We start from the raw sequence: 24155 nt of genomic DNA, 5'->3' as shown, positions 1-24155 counted from the left end.
TGTTACTTGCCACTTAACAGCCCAAGCCTGGATATTGTCCAGGTCTTGCTGCATTTCTACATGGACTGCTTCAGTATCTGAGGAGTCACGAATGGTGCTGAACATTGTGCAATCATCAGCGAAGATCCCCACTTCTGACCTTATGATTGAAGGAAGGTCATTGATGAAGCAGCTGAAGATGCTTGGGCCTAGGACACTACCCTGAGGAACTCCTGCAGTGATGTCCTGGAGCTCAGATGATTGACCTCCAACAACCACAACCATCTTCCTTTGTGCTAGGTATGACTCCAGCCAGTGGAGGGTTTTCCCCCCCGATTCCCATTGACTTCAGTTTTGTTAGGGATCCTTGATGCCATACTTGGTCAAATGCTGCCTTGATGTCAAGGGCAGCCACTCTCACCTCACCTCTTGAATTCAGCTATTTTGTCCATGTTTGAACCAAGGCTGTAATGAGGTCAGGAGCTGAGTGGCCCTGGCGGAACCCAAACTGAGCGTCACTGAGCAGGTTGTTGCTCAGCAAGTGCTGCTTGATGGCACTGTTGATGACACCTTCCATCACTTTACTGATGATTGAGAGTAGGTTAATGGGGTGGTAGTTGGTTGGGTTGGATTTGTCCTGCTTTTTGTGTACAGGACATACCTGGGCAATTTCCCACATTGCCGGGTAGATGCCAGTGTTGTAGCTGTACTAGAACAGCTTGGCTAGGGGCGCAGCAAGTTCTGGAGCACAGGTCTTCAGTACTATTGCCGGAATGTGCTCTTTTCTCCTGCAAGGACAAAAGAGAGTGTGTTAAAGCACTGCTCTCCTCTACTGACAATGGCATTTGCCCCTATTCAATAGAAGTTGCAGGTTTCAGTGGTTACAGATCCTCAGCAGTATTAGTACTCTGAGCCTTGCTGAGGGGTCAGTAAGTGCCCTGGGCGCACACTCCTCCCATGTTCAGGAGCAGCATGCGCCCTGAGGCTCCTCAGCTTCTGTGTCTGGAGGGTAAATATCTAGATGTCTGCCTTGAGGGTTTACAGGGGATTGCACTCACTTTGCCAGGGTGTAGGAGGCCATTGAAGCTTTTCCTACACTGGATCCAGGATAGTCTAACAACACATCTGCTGCTGACAGTAGTTATTATCTCAGCCCAGACCAGCTTTGTCTGTATGGATGGCCTCCTCCTGCCACCCTCCCTCTCTTCTCCCTCACAGTCTCCAGAATCACTTCAAGGTCATTATCAGAAAAACAAGGGGCTGCACTGCCCCAAACGTCAAGGTCTGGCTCTCCTGAGACATTATGAGATAGTGAAATGCAGTCCAAAGCTCAGTGACTGTCTTCTCTCTCCTCCTGCAGCAGGGAAATGGTAGCCACAGTAATGGCGCCTGCACTTTATTTGACCCACCTCCATTCCTGCCCCTGCAGCTGCTAATTGGCCACCAAACCCATCTCCATGTCAATTAAGGGGTCGTGTGAATATCATGACTCAATTCAGTTTCCCCTTGGTGTCGGGTTCGGGAGCCGGAAACAGCGAAAATCCAGCCCGTGGTGTCTGTTCCATTAGTGCTGACATACAAAGTTACTACAGCTTAACTGTCACGCCAACTGACTTTGTTGAATAATTTTTTTTTAATCCACTGATGAGAGATCTGAATTTATATATTTTTGAAGAAATTTAAAAAGAATAAAAAAGGATGACTTTGCTGGACGCTTAGGATGGTCACCTAATTTGCAACAATGTACCTTATCCTTGCAAGCCTTGTGAGGAGGGAGATGAAACGTCTGCTCATTTTCCAACAAGAACCAAGACCCAGGAAGTTTAAGGGAACTACCTGTTCTTTTTAGCAAGAGGAAATACTCCTAACTGCTATGTTTGAATCACTGAGTGACTGTCATGTGACTAACCCCTCCCCATCTGTGGTTTTAAGCTAGTGTTTTACTGTAGCAGAGGAGAAGCTTCTGGACCCTGAGATGTGCAAACCCAAGTAGGGGTCTCTTTCTCTCTTTCCTTTTCAGTTTGAAAGATTTCAAATCCTGCCTGCTGACTGACCACCTTTGCATACTCCAGCTACAATCACAAACCCTGTTGGAGGAAATCATCCACATTGCTGTCTCCAAAAGACCCACCTCTTCAAACTAAAATCCTCAGGACTACCAAATTCACCTAGAAGCCAGCCGAATCACCAAACCCCACAGACTGTATACCTTTTTTTTTCCTATGGACTCTACCTCAACCAGTCTACCTTCCCCCACTCTGTAACCTATCTGTGCGTGTGTATGAGTGAAAGTTGGCGCACAGTTTATTATTTTAATTAGTTCAGTTTAGTTACAATAAAGTTAACCTTTTTCTTTGCTAACTCAAGAAAATCTGTCTGATTATTTACTTGCTATGATCATAACAAGAACCAATCAAACACCTACTGAATTGGCCAGTACATCTACTTTAAGAAAGAATTAAACCTGATATGGTCAAACAAGGAGAGGGAAAAGAGGGAAGCCCTTTGACCTCTCCTCACTTGACTGTAACATTAACACACACAATCTGCACACATATCTGCTCTACATGCAAAGAAGAAATTAAACCTTTATGCCTCATGATTTTGCCCATGCAATTACCAGAAGACAACAAGGTTCGGCACCTTGATTTGGGAAGGAAAATCCATCAGGTGTGTCACCATGCATGACTCTCACTTGCTTCCTGAAAGGTGAATGGAAAATTGCCTACTGGCTTATGAAAAAGTGGAAAACCCAGGCCAGTTTTTTTCAGTCCTTTATCCCAAGAAAATGATCATCCAGCTGCTAAGGTTGAACAAGATGTGCATCACTGTGTTAAAGCCCATTACTTGCTCAACACACACTGAAAATGATGGATGGGTGCCCTCACTGTATCACCAACAAGGTGTCTGAGATGCCGAAAATGAAACACAATTGACATTTCAGGATAGTAATTATTATACCTCTGGCCTCACTGCAATCGCAGAATGCTAAAATCCTGCTTCTATTCAATTTTACTTGGCATCATTGTGGCACTACTTTGTATCGTGTATGTTCTTTTGGAGATCACACAGATGTAACCTTTTAATAGTGGCAGTGATACCATCTTATCCATGATTTTTTGACGTACGTGCCTGTAAATACTGGAAGCATGTGATCAGAACTGTGGCACCTACTGTGTGTTTCTATCTGTACTGCTGTAAATTGCTGGACTTAAATGAGACTTTACTCCAGAAAAGAAGTGTCAGATCAAACGATAATCAAAATGATAAACCAGCAAATAAAGCTAGCACCATTGACATGAATAATTGAAGAACTGCTTCATACTTTTGGGAATCTTATGAAAATTATCAATGTACATGGCAGCATAACACTATCTGATTATCTTAAAAATTTATATTATGCACAAAATAAATCTATTCCATCTAAAATTGGATGAAAAATGATTCAATTGAGAAGCAATAAAAGCAGCAACTCCATGTAATATTAATTGTGCAGTGTTTATATCATTGTTGCTGCAGACATAGAGAATAGTTGCTGGATGTATGCTAAGTACTCCATTTTAAAATCACAACAGATTACCATTTACTTTGTGTAATGATACAATTCTGACAATACTAATTGTGACAGTCAAGGAGTGACTGAATAGGGCTCAAAGAAATGCATTTTCCTCGTTTTAGGTCGGAGGAAAGGACCAGTTATCATCATAAAAAGCAAGAATGATTGGCATTTATATCTTGCCTCTCAAGACCTCAGGACATGCCAAAGTACTTTGCAGCCAATGAAGTACATTTGAAGTGTGGTCACTGTTGTAATGTAGGAAATGCAGCAGTCAACGTGTGCACAAGCAAGGTCCACAAACAGTAATGTGATAATGACCAGATATTCAGTTTTTTAGGTGTTTGTTAAAGGATGAATATTGACTGGAACACTGGGGAAGATTTCCATTCTGTTCTCCAAAGTCGTGCCATAGAATCTTTAATGTCCACCTGAGAGAGCAGAAGGGGCCTCGGTTTAACATTTCATCCAAAAGACAATGCCACCTGGTTGTCCTGCACTCCATCAGTACTGCACTAGAGTTTCAGTCTAGATAGTTGAAATAAAAACAGATAACCGAAGCCTCTTTAACAAAATTATGGGAACATGCATTTTAGAAGTGTGTGATTCAGAAGAATCTGTTTTTACTAATGGGACAAAGAAAGCAATGAATCACACACATGCACCCCTTTAAAATGATCCTTTAATGCTTCCCCAACATCCAATGAGCCAGTTAACTGGTCTGAATCTTGGAAAAGGTTCAATCATTTAGCTGTGCAATGTGCAAATTTTGTTAGAAATGGTTCATTGTCAAATTCTGATGGCCTGATTTACAGGTTCTGAACGCGTTGGTCTTTACCGTGACAAAGAAACAGGAATGGATTTTAGGATGGATAGAAAGACTCCACACAATTTCCATCAGTGGTACAGTCCAACAACCCTGGGGTCCCATCAGGAGGTCCAGAAGAAATCACATTCTTTAAAAGAGAGTACAAAATTGTTGCAGGGCATTACTATAAAATAGTGGCACAGGACATACATGGAAGTGAAGGAAAGTAGGAATTGTATAAAACGTGGATCCAAAAAACTCTACCCACTCAATGAAATGACAGTAAGGTCGTATGTGCTATGATGACAAATAGGAATAAATTTTGCAAGACCCCATGCTGCTGGTGGGGTATCTCATGCAGCATACAGGGCCCACCCTTCTATGTTTCTCACCTGCTGTTTAAGGCTTCAATGAAAGTTTTGGAGTCTTGCTAAATTTCCCCTATAGAATGGACTCCAGGAAGAAACCTCCACGCAGCACGTGAGTCGTCTCAACCCACATTGTTCTTATGTCTAAATGCTGAACTTGCAAATAACCAGAGGTGGCAGTGTGTCACAGATAGTGGAGCTGCAGATATGAAGCAGCTCACAACTAACAAAGAAAGAAATGCTGAGCTTGTTGGAAGGTATCATGCCTTTGGAGACTGCATAACAGCACAGAGCATGTGGTACATACAATATTACGAAGATATTATATGATTTCCATGATCATGTGACATTGATTTATCCACACAGTCATTGTGGACAAAAGTACATTTGATGACAATGCAATACTTAAACCATTTGAGGGTAAGTTCAGTGATGCCACACTACCAGCATGGGCCTGTGTTTGAGAATCTCCGAGAGGCTTACACACCTCAGGCAAACTGTCCAATCGGCACTCCCTTTGAGCACAAGCTGCCCGCTTGAAGTACTGATCCCTATTTTCTCTTTATAGAGCAAGAAAAGTCCAGTCAACCAAGAGCTGGATCAGAAGAGCACCAATCAGTAGAGTATCAAGTGGCAGCAATCCACTTGAAACAGAGATTAGCACGGATATATACATAACAGATGATTTTAATTCAGATGCTGAGGAAGAAGTGTAGATGAAGCACTGAGGGCTCTTGCACATGGCAGTTGGAGGTAGCTTGGACCATGTTGTGTCCTGTGTCCAGCACTCAGACGTATAGTGCAGAGCATTAGTTGTTTACATAACAATTGATCTCATTCAACATGAAGTAATATCAGTGATGACTGCAATAGTGGCCTCGGCTATACAGCCCATGGAAACAATAGGATCAATTCTCATCAGTATAGAGCCTTTAGGATCCAAACTACAAAGAGTCTCAGCCAGCTTTTCAGCTCATTTGGAGAACAGAAATGAAAGAAAAATTCAGAAGATACATCGGTGCACATTATTCTATGCTGCAACGTCAGTGGATATTATAAGGAGATGCCCTCCAGTAGTAGCATGCAAGGAGTATCATAAGAGTATATTGGGACACATGAGCTGCTTCTTCATTATCAGCCAATCCTGTGAATGTAGGCAGCAGATGTGATGAACACAAAATGATTCCGGCAACGGAGAACTGTGATACTGATACAGGTAGTGGTCTCCTGAATTCTATGTGGTTCACTAATTGGCCATGCAGTCATCCTGCGGTGTTACTCCTTCAACCGGGGAGTACGTGGTTGTAGATATCATCAACAACACACAGAAATTCATGATAGACAAAAGGAAACATTTAACAAAAAACATAGTATCATCCATTTATATTTGTTGCATTTCGCTGTCGGTGATTCTTATGCCGTGCGGAAAAAAAATAAATGTGCAAAATCTAACCCTTGAGTTGTTCCCTGAGGGGTGCACAGAAGGGCACGTGGCATTAAGGTTGTGGGTGATCTTCGCTGCCACTGGTTGTGTGTGGTAAGTAGCTGATAGTCCCCGCAACTCCCCATGGCTCAGATGGCATATCCTCGTCTCAGCTGCCCTGTGGAGGCTGACCCTTCTCATGCAGTGCTCCTTCACCACGTTCGGATAGCATTCACAATTATGACAGACACATTGACTGGGATTGAAGCAACTGCAAGATGAATGTCTCCTATCCTTGCTGTAATTCTAGTCTGACAACTCCTTCTCCTATCTATTCCCCTCCCCATGATTGCTACACCAATGGTCTCCAATTAATAACCTGCAACATTCTTCATGTGCGTGAATATTTCAGTCACTGCTGTGCTGATGGCTCCAGGTCTGAATAGGGGCACTTTTGATTTACTTGTTCAGTTGTGAAATGCTGCATGAGTTTCTCATTAATGGCCTTAGCAAGTGCTCACAAGCACAAAATTGCTTTTCTTTTCCTAACTTTGCATGAATGTTTATTAATTCATTGAGGGAGCATCTCTAAACATGGACAAATGGTCCATACCTCTTTTTCTGATAGTGAGCCACTGTTTAACGTGGCTAGTTTTCCCAAACATTAGCTAAGACAGGAAAATTTGGCCCAGAAAAATTTTAGTAGGACCCTCTTCAGAGTTTCTCCTGCTCTGCTACTGTAACTTAATACATGCAAATGATTCTGCTGGACTTACAGTGAAGTTACGATGTCTGAGCAGGAGCAGCTTCAAGGAAATTTCCAGCCCCAGTCTCAATTATCAGATTTATAACAATCATCTGTTGTGACATACAATAAACATTTCGTTTCCGCCCCCAAGGAAATGTAGCCTCAAAATTGCAGCTGGAAATATTAGCAAATGAATGCTCATAGAAACCCACAAAATTCTAACAGGACTGGACAGACTAGATGCAGGAAAGATGTTCCCGATGGCGGGGGGAGTCCAGGACAGGGATCACAGTCTAAGGATAAGGGCTAAGGACTGAGATGAGGAGAGATTTCTTCACTCAGAGAGTGGTGAACCTCTGGAATTCTCTACCACAGTAAGCAGTTAATGCCAAATCATTAAATATATTCAAGAAAGAATTAGATATAGTTCTTAGGGCTAAAGGGATCAAGGGATACGGGGAGAAAGCAGGAACAGGGTACTGAGTTTGGATGATCAGCCATGATCGTATTGAACGGTGGTGCAGGCTCGAAGGGCCGAATGGCCTACACCTGCTCCTATTTTTCTATGTTTCCATATGTTTTTGTGACACTTCTTCACCTGCTACTTTAACGCAGACTTAACCAGTTCAGATGCAACTTCAGGTCATTTTGACATTGTGCCCTTATACGGATTTTTCTAGGTATTGCAATGCCGTTAATTCATATCACCATGAAGGGTTTAAGGAATTATTAAGTAAAGCAGTCACAGGTGTAGATGATGCAATTCTTTATAGAACATGATGGTCCCTCTGCTGCCGGGATCCTGGGCAAATCAAATGTGAAGTGTGTGGGTCGAATTTGAATAGTGTGGGTTTTAAGGTTGGATACTGAGCATGGAATTTTTATTGGTTTGTGAAAAATTTCACAGAATCTGATCATCTCAAAGGTTTTCCTTGTTGTTAATTGCCCCCACCCCTACCCCCATGAAATTGAGTGGATTGGAATATCCATTATAAGTCAGATTGAAAATGGCCTGAGGAGGAAAGGGCCTTTGTAGTTCCATATTTACATTCTTATGTTCTTCGTATATTTCTCGCTTGAGAAATTAACAGTAAAAGGAACACCTTTCAAAAGTGCAAGCAATATATAGGCCTTACTTATAATTGCAGATGCTGGCCACCTTTATTACCTTGGGGAACAATGAACACCACTGGAAGTTACTGAATGTTCAGTACCTGTAGCATCCCCATCTTCAAAGCCCGTATACTGGCCACTGTACTAGAATATGAATGTTCTGCATCCGCAAACCCTTTATTATTTATTCCACTAAAAAAGACAAGCTCCCAAAGTAACAGGAGAGGGGAAATTTCAAACAACTGGATTATATAGTTATTATGGGCACAGCACATCTCATTGCTAGCACTTCAAATAATTAGTTTTGATGACAGTTTAAATATCAAAATTTCAATAATAATTTCGGAGTTCATTAATTGACCAGATGACTAACAAATACAAAAGTACCAATAATCTTTATACTGCTCACTAATAAGCCATCAGAAAAGTCGAAAGCTATCATATGCCATTACACTGATATGAGCTTTAAAGAAGGGAAAACCAAACATATTTTACACTGGAATGACTGATGGCAGAACATTATGCCCCTGTAGTATTTTAGAAAGCAAATCAATGTCAGTTATTGTCCTTGAAAAATCTAATGCTTTACATAAGGACAGACCGAATTTACATTCTTCTGCAAGAGCAATATCGAAACTCAATGCCACATGGCAAGTGGGCCAGAATTTCTCTTCTGCGCATGGTTGCTTGATACCTGGCTACCTCATTATAAAATGGTAACCTGGCAAAAGACATTTTGAGCACATGGCCACAGGATAAGTCAATTCAAATTATCAGGTCATTTAATTTTTTAGCACTGAATTCCCACTTTGCTGTCTTATTTGCACTCCTTAATTCAATGAACAAATAAATCAATTTTATATTTAAGCACAAACTACAACGTTGATTTATCAGTAGTCCCTAAGTCAGTCCCTTCAATATCCCTGATTGTTTCTTAGAAGTACAGTCATTCGTGAATGATGAACGTCTGGCTATTTTTTTCTTTCTTTATTTATGGGATTTGTGCCTCGCTGGCAAGTCCAGCATTTGTTGCCCATCCCTAATTGCACCTGAGAAGGTTGTGGTGAGCTGCCTTGTTGAACCCCTGCAGTCCATGTGGGGTAGGTACACCCACAGTGCTATGAGGTAGGAAGTTCTAGAATATTGCCACAGAGTCAGAGTTCTACAACGCAGAAACAGGCCCTTCAGCCCATAGATCTGTGCTGGCCATCACGCACCTAACTATTCTAGTCCCATTTTCCAGCACTTGGCCCGTATCCTTGTATGCTATGGCGTTTCAAGTGCTCATCTAAATACTTCTTAAATTTTGTGAGGGTTCCTGCCTCTACCACCCCTTCAGGAAGTGTATTCCAGATTCCAACCACCCTCTGGGTGAAAAAATCTTCCTCAGATCCCCTCTAAACCTCCTGCCCCTTACCTTAAATCTATGCCCCCTGGTTATTGACCCCTCCACTAAGAGAAAGAGTTTCTTCCTATCTATCCTATCAATGCCCCTCATAATTTTGTATACCTCAATCATGTCCACCCTCAGCCTTCTCTGTTCTAAGGAAAACAACCCGAGCCATTTCAGTTTCTCTTCATAGCTGAAATGTTACAGCTCAGGCAACATCCTGGTGAATCTCCTCTGCATCCTCTCCAGTGCAATCACATCCTTCCTATAGTGTGGTGCCCAGAACCATACACAGTACTCCAGCTGTGGCCTAACTAGCGTTTTATACAGCTCCATCATAACCTCCCTGCTCTTATATTCTATGCGTCGGCTAATAAAGGCAATTATCCCATATGACTTCCTAACCACCAAATTGCCCTGGATACCATAGGCTCTTACCTTCTTAAGCAATCTCCCATGTGGGACCTTATCAAAAGCCTTACTGAAGTCCATGTAGACTACATGAACTGCTTTACCCTCATCTACGCATCTAGTCACCTCCTTGAAAAATTCAATCAAGTTAGTTAGACATGATCTCCCCCTGACAAAGCCGTGCTGACTATCCTTGATTATTCCCTGCCTCTCCAAGTGGAGATTAATCCTGTCCCTCAGAACTTTTTCCAACAGTTTCCCAACTACTGATGTTAGACTCACCAGCCTGTAATTACCTGGTTTATCCCTGTTAGCCTTCTCGAATAATGGTACCACATTCACTGTCCTGCAGTCCTCTGGCACCACTCCCGTGGCCAGAGAGGATCTGAAAATTTGTGTTAGAGCCCCAGCTATCACCTCCCTTGCCTCACATAAAAGCCTGGGATACATCTCATCTGGGCCTGGGGATTTATCCACTTTTAAACCCGCTAAAACATCTAACACTTCCTCCCTTTCAATGTTATGTTCAAGTATATCGCACACCCCCTCCCTGATCTCTACACCTACATTGTCATTCTCCACAGTGAAAACAGATGAAAAGTAATCATTTAAAACCTCACCTATGTTGTCCAGCTCCACACACAAATTGCCACTTTGATCCCTAATGGGCCCTACTCTTTCCCTGGTTATCCTCTTGCCCTTAATATACTTAGGATTTTCCTTTATCTTGCCCACCAATGTTTTTTCATGTCCCCTCTTCGCTCTCCTAATTACTTTTTTAAGTACCCCCCTACACTTTCTATACTCCTCTAATGCCTCTGCTGTTTTCAGCGCCCTGAATCTGCCATAAGCCTCCTTTTTTTTCCTGATCCAATCCTCAATATCCCTTGACATCCAGGGTTCCCTGGACTTTTTGGTCCTACCCTTCACCTTAACGGGTACATGTTGGCTCTGAACTCTCACTATTTCCTCTTTGAATGACTCCCACTGGCCTGATGTAGACTTTCCTACAAGTAGCTGCTACCAGTCCACTTTGGCCAGATCCTGTTTTATCAAATTGAAATCGGCCTTCCCCCAATTCAGTATCTTTATTTCCGGTCCATCTTTGTCCTTTTCCATAACTAGCTTAAATCTTACAGAGTTATGGTCACTATCCCCGAAATACTTCTATCACTTGTCCAGCTTCATTCCCTAGGATTAGATCCAGTACTGCCCCTTCTCCTGTAGGACTTTCTACGTACTGGCTCAAAAAGCTCTCCTGTATGCATTTTAAGAATTCCTCCCCCTTTAAGCCTTTTGCACTAAGACTATCCCAGTTGATATTAGGTAAGTTGAGATCCCCTACTATTATTATCCTATTATTTTTACGCCTCTCTGAGATTTGCCTACATATCTATTCCTTTATCTCTCCCTGACTGTTTGGAGGACTGTAGTACATGCCCAGCCAAGTGATTGCCCCCCTTTTGTTCTTAAGTTCTACCCATATGGCCTCATATTGACCTAGCGACAGTGAAGGAACAGTGATATAATTCCAAGTCAGGATGGTGTATGACTTGGAGGGAAACTTGCAGGTGATGTCGTTCTCTCGTGCTTGCTGCCCTTGTCCTTCTAGGTGGTAGAGGTCCCGGTTTTGGAAGGTGCCATTGAAGGAGGCTTGGTGAGTTGCTGTAGTGCATCTTGTAGATGGTACACACTGCTGCCACTGTGTGTCGGTCGTGAGGGAGTTAATGTTTAAGGTGGTGGATGAAGTGCCTAGCAAGCGGGTTGCTTTGTCGTTATGTTGCCAAGTTTCTTGAGTGTTGTTGGAGATACATTCATCCAGGCAAGTGACAAGTATTTCAGTACACTCCTGACTTGTGCCTTGTAGATGGCGGACGGACTTTGGTGAGTCAGGAGGTGAGTCACTCACTGTAGTCACTCAGCCTCTGACATGCTTTTGTAGCCATGGCAGCTGGTCTCGTTAAATTTCTAATCAGTGGTGACCCCAGGATTCAGATTTCTGCAGATTTTGTTTTATAATTGGCACGTCTTATACCATGTTTAAAGGAAAAGATTTGCATTATATAGTGTATTTCATGCCCTCAGAAGGCCTGAAGCGCTTTACAGTGAATTAAGTACTTTTGAAGTCTAGTCACTGTTGTACTGTAGGAAATGCAGCAAGATCCCACAGACAGCAATGAGATAATGACCAGATAAATCATTTTAAGTGATTTTGGTTGATGTTATGTCCTCGGGACTTCAGTGAGGTTTAGCCGAATTTGGTATAGAATATGAGGCAAAGACAGAGAGACAAAGACTGCAGCAGCTGAACATAAAGACTTCTCCTTTTATTCTGTCTTAGTTTCACTTTCTCTTTGTTAGCATGTGTGTTCTACAGCAGCCTCTAGTGTACATAACGTATAATGCAATTGCAATTTCAAAACACTACAACACTACAGTTGAGAGATTAATATTGGCCAGGACAGGGGAGGGGGCGTAGGATTCACTTGCTCTTTGAATAGTGCCGTGGGACGTTTTACATCTGCTTGAGAGAACAAAAGAGGCCTCGGTTTCATGTCTGGAAAATGGCATCTCCGACAATGTGTCGGCGGCGGCTGTCCCTCGATTCGAAGATGACGTCTACTCAAGGTCACTAGTTTCTGCCATTGGTCTTCAGGTGACTGAACTGACCGATTCTCAACCTACAGATCTTTGGGCACATGGGGCAGAACTTCCCACGAGGTAGTGGGATCCAGAGTGCAAGATTTTCTTCCTTTTCTTTCCTTCTCTGCCGCCACTCTGCCTCATCATTAATGCGTTTGGACTGAAAGCATGATGCAGCTTGATGAAGAAGTTGTCATCATTTTGAACGATTGGCAGCAAACTCCTCCCAATCATCAATGTCAATGCTTCCGCGCTTCAGAGTGTCTTTGAAGCGTTTTCTTTATCCTCCCCTGGAATGCTAGCCATTTGAGAGTTGTGAAAACAGGACCTGGCGGGGAAGACGGTTTTCGGCCATCAGTGTCCAGTCCATCAAAGTTGATTTCACAGGAGTTTTGCCTGAATGCTTGTGGAGCTGATTTCAAGAGGGACACTAGTGTTTGTTTGCAGTCCTTCCACTGAATCCAGAGGATGTGGCAGAGGCATTGCTGGTGGAATTTTTCTAGCGCTCTTATGTGTTGCTGATACATAGTCCAGAACTTACTGCAATACAGGAGTGTGGTGACAACAACTGTTCTGTACACTAGGACTTTTGTTGACTTGTGGAGGTCTTTGTCGTCAAACACTCGCTACTGTTGTTTGTAGAAGTCTGAGCTAGCACAGCTGATCCAGTGTTGGATCTCATCACCAATGGTGGCCTTTTGAGAGAGGTGGCTGCCAAGGTATGGGAAGTGCTCAATGCATTCCAAAGTCTCTACTTCAACAGTGCAGTTCTGCACTGAAGTGCAGCCTAGATTATGGGCTGAGTATTGTGATAAACGGCGAAGGTCACGACGGCGGCACCAGATGCAGGTGCCGTTTGTGCTTGCTCATTTAGCAGCCAGCCTCATGTGATCACACAGTGGCTGGCCAATTAAGTAACGCGAGGCGTGGAGGCCATCCAATCCAGGGCCCAAGGCAGGAAGTCAGGCTACAAGGTCAGCATCAGCTGATACCGGAGCAGGTGCTGGCACCATACTTATAGGGCTGCCAGCCCTGCATTCACTGCTGCCTGAACAAAAGAGTCCTTTCCTAGGCTGCAACCTCAACCACTCAGGTGCTGCTGTACCCTGACTATAGCCTCCAACCAACCAAGGAGCTGATTGGAAGGCTACAACGAAAATGGAAGAAAGACACTGGGTGGCCCCATTGTTCAGCAAAGCCTCCTTGCAGTCTCTCCTCCAGGCTGCAAGGGCAAGGTGGGAGGTCGTCTTCCCCAGGGATGGCAGGAGGAGAGGGCCCCATCTAACCAAGCAAGTCTGGGCAGTGATCACAGAGGAGGTCAGCAGCCATGGCAGTCACCCTCCAAACCTGGATTCAGTGCTGCAAGCGCTTCAAAAGCCTTATCTGGTTTGCCACGGTGAGAGCTCCACACCTCTTTTCCCTTTGGGGCTTGCAGGTGGCAACGCGAGAGGGTGTGTTTGATGGAGAGTGAGTGACCACCCAGTTGGTGGCAAAGGAGTGAGGTAGCAACCTATCCTGTCAGAGGCATGGCTGCTTTTTGGTGAGAGGCACCTGTCTGTCATTGCTGACCCCCACAAAGTCCTTTGAGTGTGACCATGTGCAGGTGGCATTCATGTGCCCCCATCATGGACCACTGGGTCCCCACCAGCATAGGCATTGTGCTTGTCTCTGTGGGAAAACTAACAGTCTTCCTTCCTTTGCTTGCAGGAGAAGATAGCATACAATAACAAAGAGAGGGCCAAGACTGGCGGAGGGCTGCCGAACTTCCACATCCTGACCCCCACGGAGCAGGAGGCCTTGGAGTTGGCGGGGCAGCTGGGCGGCCGTGCAATTGCTGATAGAGAGACAGGAGTGCCAACCCAAGAGGGTGAGTTAACAAGTGCAGGTGCACAAGGGTGCATCTGGCACACACAAGGCATAGTGCCCACGTGACCAATGCTGGACCTATGGAGCTCCACAACAAGCATGCTTGGGATGAGGGGATGGAAAGCCCTTAACCCTGACATGTTTATGTTCTCTCGTGCAGGTCAGGGTCAAGCTGAGGCATGAAGAGCTCGAGAGACTGGAGGCCAGCTGCTCATCTCTGAGGAGGAGGGATCCGCAGAGGGTGCAGATTACATCATTGCCCCACATCCTCTAGCAGCACAGTTACTCTCAAGTCAGTGGGAATGCATTCACGATTAGATTGAGGGTCACAAGCTTTATCATGGACACACCCGTGCAGCTGATGGAGACTGTGACAGCTGAGGCCACTGACAGTCCAAAGCCTGTGGGAGGTCAGGCCTATGCTGAGCCCCAGGCTGATGATGTGCCTTTGGAGTTAGCTGAAATAAGGCAACTGCTGCAAGATGAAGGAAGATCTGGCAGAGCTACCAGAGGCTTTGCGCACCCATACGCAGAAGATGGAGGAGTCCATCCAGGCCATGACTGCTGCCATGTCTCTGGTGCGTGCCCCACTTCCTCCATGGAGGAGTTTGTGACCCTCATTGAGAGCCTGATCCAGCAGATCACACAGTGGGTGCCAGCAACACGTGCAGACCTGCATGCCATCACCTTGTCCATAAGTCTAATGCAGCAGTGGCAAGGAGAAAGGATTCTCCACGAGGTTCTCATACATCTCAGGTGAGCAAGGAGGTATCTGTCCTGGCAAGGGAGGAGGAGTGGCAGACCTCTGCTTCTGGGGGCTCCTTGCAGGGCGCTCCTAGTGTGGACAGCAGCTCCGCAGCCCCTCTGTTGTGACACCATCACATCATGTAGCTGCAATGACAGAGGTGTGTCCTTCGGCTGTGCAGGAGCTCCTCAGCAAGCCAGGGCCCTCCAGCTCTCAGGCGGCCAGAGGACAGCCACAAAGGTTATGCCAAGCCACGGGGCAGCACAATCAGCAGCCTGCCTTCACTTCAGTTGCAAAAGCAGGGCTAGCACCTCATAGAAGCACTTGTAGGAGAGTTAAGCGCACCTAGCTGCACTTGGGGTTCACCAGTGATTACAATATCTAAATGTTAAGTCTCGTTTCTGTTGTGTAGCTCAATAAATCTTTCATTCACTGTTTCTAATTTTCATTCCAATTCGTGCTGCCCTGTGAGATCTCATCTATACCCTTGTTCCCTCAATGGGCTTGAAGTGATGGACTAAGGTGCATCCGTCAGCTCCTCAGCCTTGCCACTGTGCACCTGGACAATGGGCAATGAAGTGAAAAATGAACGGGGTGACAGCAGGACTGATTAAAGGTCAGGTTTTATTGGAATCTGAAAGGGCACAAGGATCACAGGAAATGGCTCTGTATTAGGGCGTTCTGGGCCTCCCTTGCACATTCCTAATTGTGCTTTGCCTGTGGTCCAAGGGGTCCATCACCTTGCATCGCATGGTCAGCTGTCTCCTCCACGTCCTCATCAGCAGAATGCCTCATTGTTCAATGCCTCCCAACTCTGTGCAGTGCACAGCAGTCCGCCATGATACACGAGACCCTTGCTGGGGCACTGAAGGTCTCCACCGAACCAGTCCAGGCACTTGAATCACATCTCCAGAAGGCCAATGGCTTGCTTGATGGTCACTCGTGTTGACCTGTGGCAGGTATTGAACCTCTCCTCTGCATCCGTGGGTGGATTCCTCACAGGCGTGAACAGCCATGTCTTTAGTGGGTAGCCCTTGTCTCCACATATTCATCCTTGAAGGTGTTGCAGGGGGGCAGAAAAGTTGAGGGGTCTGGGACTGCCAAAGTATGCAGGCAACATGGCTGCTTCCCGGGAACTGTGCACACACCTGAAGGATCCGTATTCAGATCAGTCGGACATCGATGGAGTGGAAGCCCTTCCTGTTTATTAACGCCGCTGCCTGGTCCATGGGAACCTTAATGGCCATATGTGTGCAGTCAATGGCACCATGTTCCTGGAGCAATCCAGCAATGGCGCCAAACCCAATGGACCGCTCTGCCTGACTTTCCGGATCAGTGAGTAGTGCACATAGTCACTGGCTCTCTTGAACATGGTATTGGTCACCTCCTTGATACACCCATGAGCTGCAGACTGGGAGATCCCACATGTACTCCAGTGGATCCCTGGAAAGTGCCCGAGGTGTAGAAGTTGAGAGCCACAGCAATCTTCAGGGCACTGGGTGTCCACCAAACCCCACGGGTCTCAGCTCATCCTGTAGCATGATGCAGAGATCAGTACTGACACTGCTGCTCAGACATTTGGAGAAATTTCAGCCTTGGGTTTTACACTGTCTTCTGGGGGTAGGCTCTTCTCTGCGCAGGTACCTGTTGGCATGTCCCTCTGTGCCCTTCTGCACTATGCCCACCCCGAGGCTGGCCCTCCTGCTGTTCTCGAGGGTGCTGATGTGCCCCCATCAGCACCTGGAAATTCATCCCTTTGAGCTGCCAATCTTCCTCAATGGGGGCCCCGAGGCCTGGGTGGATGAGGCCCATGCTAGGTGGCTTCTCTCTTATCCCTAGGCCTTCAATCCAGATGGATGCCCCCCAGCCCCGCAGTCCTGTTGTTGAGCCCTTTCTTTGGAGCAAGTGCTACTACCCCTATGAAACCCTGGCAACACACACCCACAGACCTGGCACCTTCTCCCCCTTTCTGCTGATGTCTGGGAGTGCCCTCTGTGTACCATCCTTGCTGCCACCGCATGCAGGCTCTTCGAATGGATTCCTGAGAGAGCCAGCACTTGGCCCCTGCTTCCTGCCACCTCGTGTAACCAGGTGGGGATCCAAAGATCCACGGTCACTGTGCGCTATCAGTAAAATGAAAAATGCAATATAAAATTGCAGTTAATTGGCCTTTAAGCTATCTTAATTAGTAAACTATCCGCCATTGGTAAAATCCTGAAGCCATGTCAAGACATCGGACATCTGGCCAAATGCCATTCATTGCCCTTTTACTCACCACGCCGCCCCCTCTGCCCCCTCCCCCACCTCCCAACTCACTCTAAATGGCATGGTCAAATTCCAGCCTATATGCTCAAGTGTCTGGAGTGAGATTTGATCCACAACCTCTGTCTCAGACATCAGATTATTTTTAAATATATACGCATATATATTTTATATGTACATTTATATATATTGTTACAACCAGGTAAGAAGGGGTCTAGGGGTTCCCTCTCAGCCTTTGCCTTGTTTAACTGTAGCAGGGTTTAATTTTAAAAAGAACACCATGTTTTAGCTCCCCCTCAGTGAGTCCTTGTTCACCATTTTCCAATTGTAAGGCAAGGAAATTAGACTGGTTTTCTTAGATTCAGACCAGAAAGGTGGAAACTTATTAATCTTAAACTCTAATACGGTTAACGACTACGAATATGTGACATTAGCATGCATACGCGATAAACAAGCACGCAGATAGAGACAGAAAAAGTAGAAAAGAATAAAGGGGAAAAGTTTGAGGCAATATCTTGATTATAGTTACAATCCTTTAAGTTCAATGTGGAGTCTTTGGTTGCCAGTCAGTCTTGCCGTTCATTGGGGCCCAGTTCACGCTTCAACGTGTTTCGCTGTAAGAAGTCTTTTTTCTCAAGGTTTACGTGTCTTCCATGGATCCACTGGCTTGGGCGAAAGCGAAAGAGAGACAGCCAGGAGAGAGGCTTCCTTGTTCCAGCTTCAGTTGTAAACTCTGCAGTCTCAATTCAAACTGTCCTGTGTCTAATACAAAAAGCCTGGATCAGCCAGTCAGTCATGTGACCAGCTGGTTTAACCAGTCCTGTCTTTGTGGATTGTGTCATCTTAGCAGACCTTGGAATGTGAGCTTCCTTACACCTTCAATGTCTGGTGATCAAAATCCATTTGGGTTAATTGGACCAGGGAGTAGTTCTTTGTCTCCACAAGCACCGTCTCTTAGTAATGCAAATGTTCTCCAATCAAAGGTCTGATGATCTCTTTAACAAGTCATTTCTTCACTCCAGCAACAGGTTAAAATGAATGTTCATATGACAAAATTAATATGCCTCATTCATGGAGGTGGGGGTCTGCATGACAATATATACATATTCGTATGTATACAAATATGTTTATAGCAGTTACTGAAGTATTTGGTCTGAAATTGGCCAGAATCCTTCATCTATTTGCTATTGTAAATTAACAGAATCAGATGAGCTCTGAATTAGCACCAGTATAGCACCAATAGGATAGATGTTATGATGATACCAATTTGGACACATAGACCCAGTCATTCTGAACACTTCCTATTGGTTTCCTGGGGCACGCGGGGCAACTGGAGCCAAAAATGTGATTGATGCCACATCCATGTTCCCCAATTTTCCAGGGTGCGGGTCTGCTGGCCAAAGATGAGCCTGCCCGCATGCGGGTGAGCGAACATACGCAAATCAAATTAAGGTGAGGGATTCCTGGACTCTGCTGTTTCCCACCATTTGCCCAGATTGAACATTGAAAGCGTAGGCCTACTTGGGTTCCAGCATCCACTTGCCGATGGAAGGGACCTTAGAAGAATAATCTTCAAAGAGGCCTGTGCATGCACTCAAAGAGCGCGGCCATCCATAGAATCCCAGTCACAGCACACAACATTGTGAAGAAAAAATTCCAGCAGCTCACTGAATACTTTCTTCCTTCTGCTGTGGCCTGACTTGGAAAGACTCCATCGTCTCCTTTTTGGTACAAAACCCTAGAAGATGCAAATCAGCCTGTCTCGAGCATGCAAATTGCCCTAGGGCTAGAAATATGGCTGGAGATGCCCCCCCTCAGTACCTCCACCACTCAGAAAGCCCAGGCCATGCAGTATAAATTGACAGCGGGCATAGTATACAACCCAATGTGTTCATCAGCTGTTACATCATGAACCTCTCTGTGTCTCTTGTCACATCCTCTATGTGCCACCTACTATTTGTTCTTTCACAATGCAGTTGTACCCTTTCATTGAAGGAAATACACTTGTCTATACACATTCAGGAAACTACGCATCTGACATGTGCATGTGTGTCTTGCATGCAAGCATGTCATTGTTTAAAAAATAGATTAGTATAAACAGACAGCTCCTCTCATCAGCCTTTGTGGTTTTGATTGCTGTGACTAGATTATGGAATCAGGTCTCAGTGTAATCAAGGTTAAGTTTCATTCATGCAATAGTGAAGTGCTCACCAATCTCCACACGAAAATGTAGATTTTTATAAATTTTAAATAACAGATGAAGAACACTGCAGCTATTTGTGTCCAAATAATGATATCCACATGCTATAACTGAAAATTAACTAGGGTTTAAAGATTGCAATTTAATAGTCTGACTAATACTAGGCTTGCCTGGGGGTACCAGAATTTTATGGATTTTGACCACCACAGGTATCCAGTACATAGAGAATACTTGATAGGAACCGATAAGCTTTTGGTCTTTCAGACCTCTATGGAAAATGTGCAAAACCCATTTGAAGGTTACTTTGAAGGTTGTTTGATCTGCCACATTCTCGTAATTCAATCCATATTTCAACAATGGGATTCGAACAGATACCTCCAGTTGAAGTATTAGTGCCAGCAGAGGCTTGATGTGTTGAATGTGCTGTAATTTGTATGAATTCTCAATCATTCCCCTTTGCGTCCTCCTTTCAATTAGAAAGCAGCATTTCTAGCAACTAGGCTATTGAAGCCAGAACACTGGACCATAGGACTTGCGCCTGCATATTCTACACACAGCAAAGCCTTCTTCCAGACTTGGCCCTACCTTAAAGTTTATTGTCAGCTCCTATCTGCTCAATGGGTGGTGACAACCCATTCAAGGATCTTGTAGAGGAACAAAGAGAACAAAGAACAAAGAAAATTACAGCACAGGAACAGGCCCTTCGGCCCTCCAAGCCTGCGCCGATCCAGATCCTCTAGCTAAACAAGGAAGGAGAGGTTGGAGATGAGTTTATAGTTTACAAGAACAGAGGGATCGAGGATGGGTTTCTCGAGGAGAAGGTGGTGATGTAGTTTCAAAAGTGAAGGAACTGGAGAGATGGAACCGTTTACAACATCAACTTGCATGTGGGCTAAGAAGAGAAGCCAGGTAGTTAGGAGTTTAATAGGAATAGGGTTGAGGGAGCAGGAAGAAAATCTCAGAAGAGATGAGCTTGAAGAAGGCAGGGTGAATATGAGGGAGAAACTAGAGAGAGGTGGGCATTTAGGTTTAGAGTAAGTATGGAACTGGAGGGGTTGACTTAAGGGGAAGGAAAAATGGAGATAGTTCATTCTCACTTATTTACTCTCACAAAGGCATACACTTCAACACGGCAAAGACACATAATGCATTGCCAGGTAAGCACTTTATTAAGGGATTATCTTTCAGCCTGCATTTTAATATATGTTCCTCCTCCATTTCTTCACGTGAGCTCTTCAGAAAAACCTTTTTACAGCATCCTGTGCCATTTACTCCAGCTATGATAGGCACTAGCACAAGTACTTTCACCCCAAGGAATGGAGGATTTAGATAGTCTGTTGCAGGAAGGTGCATTGTGTAAATCATGGAACATGTGAGTATGTGTGCTCAGGAGCATGTGCAGAAGCAGGTATCCTAGCTCCAGAGTCCAAGGTTGTGGACTTAGCAGAGCCTGAATTGAAGTGTTAGCCATGGCTCAGTTGGTAGCATTGTTGACTCTGAGTAAGAAAGTTATCGATTCTAGTCCTGCTCCAGATACTTGAGCACAAAATCTCAACTGACACTTCAGTGCCCTCACTGAGGGGATGCTGCATTGTTGGAGGTGCCATCTTTCAAAGGCCCTTGCAGTTGACATAAAAAATCCTGCAACACTTTTCAAAGAAGAGCAGGGGAGTTCTCTTGGCCAGTATTTATCCCTCAACCAACATCACTAAAACAGATTATCTGGTTATTTATTTTATTGCTGTTTGTGGGAACTTGCTGTTCACAAATTGGCTGCTGTGTTTCCTAAAATACAATAGTGGCTACATTTCAAAAGTACTTCATTGGCTGTAAAATACTTTAGGATGCCCTGAGATCATGAAAGGCACTATATAAATGCAATTCTTTATTTTCTCTCTTTCTGAATGTAAAGGCAGATTCTAACCTCAGCACAAATGTCTTGTGCATTCATTTGATACTGTATATAATAATCTGGAAGGTCAGGTAGTGACTATGGAGAAGTCCATTACCTCTGTTTGTGCATGGTCACTTACTGGAACTGGAGTCTGCCATGGAGCATGTGACAACTCCAAGGGAAATGGCAGCTTTTACTGATGGAGTACAAGCCCCTGCAATTAATGAATACCTTGCACAGACACTAAGATGGCTACATGGGCACCTTCATTAATGCCTAGAACTTCACGCTGCCCTTTCATTGTTGTGCGGCTTTTTTTTAAATGGGGAAATTGACAAAGGCATTTGCTCTAGAGAAAAATTCATCAATGACCTCTTTAATGCATCTGTACAGCACAGATTGACGATGAGATACATTCAAAGCCAGAATCATAATATTTCAGTGAAAGTTATCTCATTCGCTATGGAGCCTCATAGTATGCAGATTGGCTGCTGCATAAACACGCATCACAACAGGGACTATGTTTAAAAAATTCATTGGTTATAAAGCACTCTGGAATGTGACAGTATGTTGTATTAACGCTAGTTCTCTCTTTGCTTCTTCTTGACACTAAAGAACACACAAAAAAAACAACACACTGGGCTCAAAGATGCCAGGAGTGATTTTGGTTTTAAATAACTGATGACACTCATGTTTAGTCTGGGATCACAAGATGTAGCAGTCTGATTCTGAGCTAGAAATACTGCCAGAAACCAGAACACAACCTGGGAAACTTAACCTCCAGTATACTACTAGTGAATTTGCCAGTTTATATAATCTTTATAAATATTGGCCTGGATTTTGCAGTGCTAATGACAGTGAAACTGTCAATGTTCACCACGTTACCCCACTGAAATTGACAGCACATACACGGAATAATGCGGAAATCCAGAAGTTGCTGTCAGTGATTCTATGCTGCTCCAGTGGGTGCGCTGGTGAGGTCCCTCCCAGGGCTGAATTTTATCAACCCTCCAAGGATGGGCTCGGATGTGGGGTGGAGCTATAAAATAGCGAGGGAATGTGGGGGGCGGGGGGGGGGGGGGCGCGGGCAGGGTGGTGTGCCTATTGCCTTCCCAACACCATTCAATTTTGTCAGGGGCAGGGAAGCCAAAGATGACCGTCCCACACAGAGGCCAACTGAGGCACTTAAATGGCCAATTATTAATATAGGTATTAAAAAATATAGGAGACTATTCAATTATGAAATGTTATAATTTTATTGAGAGTTGTGTGTATTTTGGTTTGTTTAAAACTTCATTTTGGACATTAGAAATTTCAGTTATTGAGGAAAAAATGGTGTTAGAAAAATTTTTCAGAAAGCTTTTCCTGCAATTTGTGGATGAAAGATAATAGGTAATACAGAGCCAGCTCTTGGCATGATAAGTCACAGTTACAGATAAGTGTAACAGGTTTGTATTGACATTTTAACACTGCAATTTCCATAAGAAATATTTACATAGATTGCATTGGAGCACATGGTATTAGGGAAGAATTTGACTATATTATATCTTTGGATGTTCATAACTCATAATTGGGGCAAACAATAGGGAAAACAGGAAGTTGTGGATATACCTGTGACTGCCAGTTGAGCTAAAAATCATTAAAAAAAATTGTGGTTTAGAAAAGCATCTGAATTTTCTGACTGGACAAACAATAAGTTTTCTTTAAAGAAATGAAGAAGGCAAGTTTAGGCACTGCTCTCAATGAGGCAGATTCGCAAATAAAGAACCTCAGATGTGAGAACCAATAACAAACATGTAGTATGTTCCCAGTAAATGATTATTTTTTTAACAATTTTTGTATTCATTATACCTCTATTTAAATTTATGTGACTACATATAGCATTCAATACAAATGTCAATCCTGTTAGCAACTTCTTCGGCAGCACCTCCCAAACCCATGACCTCCATCACCTAGAAGAAGAATGGCAGCAGATGCATGGAAACACCATCACCTCCAAGTTACACACCACTCTGACTTGGGACATATGTTGCTATTCCTTCATTGTAAATGGATCAAAATCTAACAGCACTGTGGGAGCACTTTCACCATACAAACTGCAGCAGTTCAAGAAGGTCCACTACTATCTCCTCAAGGGCAACTAGGGATGGGCAACAAATGCAGGTCTTGCCAGCGATGTGCATATCCCAGGAATTATTTTTTTTTAATCCTTATTTAAAAGGAAGAACACCAATAAAGGAACAGCTTGATTATCACTGGGAGCATTTTAAAAAAAAGATTTCTACCAGAATTCCCTCTTGCCCTGTGTTTTCAATCTACTGTTTTCAAGCAGGAACGAATGACTGAGTGAGGAATTCTATTTCCCTAGATTACACTACCAATTGATTACAAGAAGCCACCTATAATTAGGGGACAAACTGAGGTATTCATTATGGTCCCATTGTGGTTCCCATCGATTCTCAGTAGGTTACTCAACTGACTAGGTGAAAGTGTAAGTACTTCTGCTTAGAAAGAAATCAATGGCAGAAGCAGGTGATTCACAGTCTTCCCTACTTTACTACTTATTGATCACAAGAAGGCAGGATAGACAAATTACAAGAGCTTCCATGAATGAATGAGGCTGGCTAAAGCAGTCTTTACTTTCTCAGGCAGTTTACCCATAAATAACAAATAGAGTCGCTAACTAAATTAGTGAACAAAATGAGGGAGTTGCACCAACATATGCCGAGAGGTCGGTTGAAACAAGTTT

The sequence above is a fragment of the Heterodontus francisci genome, chromosome 27, assembly GCF_036365525.1.
Source record: "Heterodontus francisci isolate sHetFra1 chromosome 27, sHetFra1.hap1, whole genome shotgun sequence".
Taxonomy (NCBI): Eukaryota; Metazoa; Chordata; class Chondrichthyes; order Heterodontiformes; family Heterodontidae; genus Heterodontus; species Heterodontus francisci.
This window is presented reverse-complemented; position numbering follows the sequence as displayed.